Source organism: Mustelus asterias, unplaced genomic scaffold (assembly GCF_964213995.1).
Source record: "Mustelus asterias unplaced genomic scaffold, sMusAst1.hap1.1 HAP1_SCAFFOLD_218, whole genome shotgun sequence".
NCBI classification, from domain to species: domain Eukaryota; kingdom Metazoa; phylum Chordata; class Chondrichthyes; order Carcharhiniformes; family Triakidae; genus Mustelus; species Mustelus asterias.
The window spans coordinates 543695-547008 of record NW_027590203.1 but is presented as its reverse complement, the minus strand read 5'-3'; the positions used below and the strand labels follow the sequence as shown (position 1 = coordinate 547008).

The following is a 3314-nucleotide window of genomic DNA, read 5'->3' as shown; positions in this document are numbered from 1 at the left end:
TAAGCAGGTGGGGCTACTAGCCTTGACCCCAGGCAGGGCTCACCACTGGACTGACTGGCATAGGATGCGGTGGACCTCCCCTTGGTCTCTCATGTACTCTCCGTCCAGTCGCTGAGACCCCTGTCGGCTGCACAAAATCCCACCCATTCACCCTTTCTCTCTCCACAGCTGCTCCCTGGCCCTGAGTATTTCTCAGATTCCTTGTTTTCATTCCACCCCTTTTCCTGTGTGCATCTGTCCCCCATCACATTCACCCATTGGTGGCTCATGCTTTCGCTCCTGGGTTGGGTATGTCGAGATGGTGAATTTCCAGCTCTGTGGACCTGACCTTTCAGCCCGCAGTTCCTATTTGATCCGAGGCGGAGCGGGCTGCATGAGAAGCTGAGTCCAATATTCCCAGGATGAGTGTGGAGGATGCCCAGTGCAGAGGGACAGGCTGGGCGGAAGGCCTACCTCTATACCAACACTTTGCTGAAATTAATTAATAAAATGAATAAAACAAAACACCAGCTCCCCCAACCCATCCCCCCCACACACACTCCCCAGGCCCCATCCATGCCAACATATACCCCACACCACCATGGCCCCCTCACCTCCCTCATGCCCCTCCTACCATCCCTCATGGATCCTTATGCCCCCTACACAAGCCCACAAATCCTCAGTGCCCCTTATAGCCCCTTAGTGCCAACTCATGTCAACCCAATTCCCCCCAGTCACCACCCTTTGCTCTTATCCCCCCATACCAACCCGCATATCCACCATGGGGAAACCTCTGGAGCCACTCTGACACAAACTGAAGTTGTTTGTGTCAGAATGTGTCAGAAGTGATGACATCGTTGTTTTAAACAAAGAAATTATTTCATTGATTAAAAAAAAATCAATACATGGGAATTCCTTCAACTATCCTCTTATGAGAACAAACATGTTTATTCTATAATCCATCTGGTTCACTAGTGTCCCTTTAGGGAAGGAGATCTGACCTGGGTTCGATTCCCGGCTCGGGTCACTGTCTGTGTGGAGTTTGCACGTTCTCCCCGTGTCTGCGTGGGTTTCCTCCGGATGCTCCGGTTTCCTCCCACAGTCCGAAAGCCGTGCTGGTTAGGATGCATTGGACGTGCTAAATTCCCCCCTCAGTGTACCCGAACGGAGTGTGGCGACTAGGGGATTTTCACAGTAACTCCATTGCCGTGTTAATGTTAGCCTACTTGTGACACTAATTGATGAACCTTCACTTTATGTGATTCAAAACCCACAGAAAGGTGGTTGGTTCTCACCTTCCCCAGGCAACTCGGAATGGGTAACAACTGCTGGAAAACCAGTGATGCCCAGGTCCCACAAATTAATTAAAAGGAAAACATTTGGAGATATCAATCAAACTGCACACGCTGGAATATTGTTAGTTTGTAAGACCATTCATTGCAGCACAAGCCCAATAAAGATAACAAAGAGGCTTATATCAATAAACAGAATGAAATATTCAGCACATTTTTAAAAATTAAAGCCCGACAGGGTTAAATGCATTGACAGCTTTGAAAATTCCAATGAGTGTTGATGGTGACAATGAATTTTGAAAGTTTTTTGACAGCTTTGACAGTTCTTTGACAGTTTGACAGTTCCAATGGGTTTGTGCACTTTTTATGCACAACCATGGATATTTTTAACAATTCTAATGAGTGCCGTACCACATCCTAAAAAATGCCTTACCTCTCCTGAAGGTGTCCATATACTAAGGGCTACCTTACTCCTCAAGGGTAACCTGCTATCCAAATAAATCCATCAAGTTCAAACCATCTCTTACCTGGTCTAATCTGCACAGATCAAGTTCCACACTCCTGGCCTATCAAAGTCCCACTTCAGTGGAGGCAGCTGATAATTTAAACAGTAAAAATTAAAGTAAAGTTTATTTATTAGTCACAAGTAAGGCTTACATTAACATGGCAATGAAGTTACTGTGAAAATCCCCCTAGTCACCTCTCTCCGGCGTACACTGTTGGAGAATTTAGCATGGCGAATGCACCTAACCAGCACGTCTTTCAGACTGTGGGAGGAAACCAGAGGAAACCCACGCAGACACAGGGAGAACGTGCAAGCTCCACACAGACAGTGACCCAAAACGGGAATTGAACCCAGGTCCCTGGCACTGGGAGGTAGCAGTGCTGACCACTGTGCTGCCCCAAACATACACCACCCCAGGTGGGACTTGAACCCACAATCCCTGGCTTAGGAGGCCAGTGCCTTATCCATTAGGCCACTGGGGCTACAGTCAGCTGTCTCCTTGAGCCAGGCAAGCCTAACTCCAGTCCTGCCCCTGCGAAAACGCTTGGTGGTGGGCCTTAGGATTTCCAGGCTCATCCACCAGCCTCTGCAGCGTGCCGAAAATCTGGGCCTGTCTCTTTAAAATAAGTCACCATAAATTGCTTAGCACTAATTACTGAGGTACAACTTCCATTTGTCACTTGTTCCATATGATTCACACCCTGCTCTTCTCAAAAACAAATGCAATGTAGCATTTAAACAAAGTGCAGTGTAAAATTCCTGCTATTAAAAAAAGGCAATTAGCAATGATTTCAGGTCATTAGATTTTGTGAGGATGCAGTCATAATACTCAGGCACTCAAATGTGTGTCTTACGTCTGATTTAACAAAACATTGTAAATAGACATTGGGTAGTCTCAGTCAGAGACTGAGACAACCCAACATAGGTGCGAGAGCAGGGAAACTATTCTTGTTATATTACTATTTCATGCAAGTTATAATGTTAAGTGCTCCAGAATTCAAATCATCAAAAGCCAATTCACAGAATCAGAGAATCCTACAGTGCAGAAGAGGTCCTTCGGCCCATCGAGTCTGCACCGACGCATGAAATGCCCTGACCTGCCCACCTCATCCCACTTACCAACACTTGGCCCATAGCCCTGAATGTTATGAGGTGCCAAGTGCTCATCCAGGTACTTTTTAAAGGAAGCATCCCGCCTCCACCACCCTCCCAGGCAGCGCATTCCAGACCCTCACCACCCTCTGAGTAAAAATGTTTTTCCTCAAATCCCCCCTAAACCTCCCACTCCTCACTTTGTGTCCCCTCGTAACTGACCCGTCCCAGTTATTGAAACATCCAAGTGTTAACCCTTCGCGATCACCTTTTGCGTCCGACTTCTACAAAAGTGCCGGCCCAGTGGTTTTGAGGAGAGATGTCGCTGTGTGTTCTCTTTAGATTTCTGAGGCTGACAATCTCTCGGCGAGGATCTTGCTGTTCCAATTCTGCTGCAGAGACAGCCTGGAGTTCAGATAACATTTTAAGTTTATTTTTTATTAGTG

General features: G+C 46.9%; 1 non-coding gene across 1 annotated transcript; it reads right to left on the bottom strand.

Annotated features, from left to right (window-relative positions):
• Positions 1-2185: 2185 nt before the first annotated feature.
• Positions 2186-2258, bottom strand: trnar-ccu (transfer RNA arginine (anticodon CCU)). Its single transcript has one exon. It is a non-coding gene; the product is annotated as a tRNA-Arg (tRNA).
• Positions 2259-3314: the final 1056 nt, after the last annotated feature.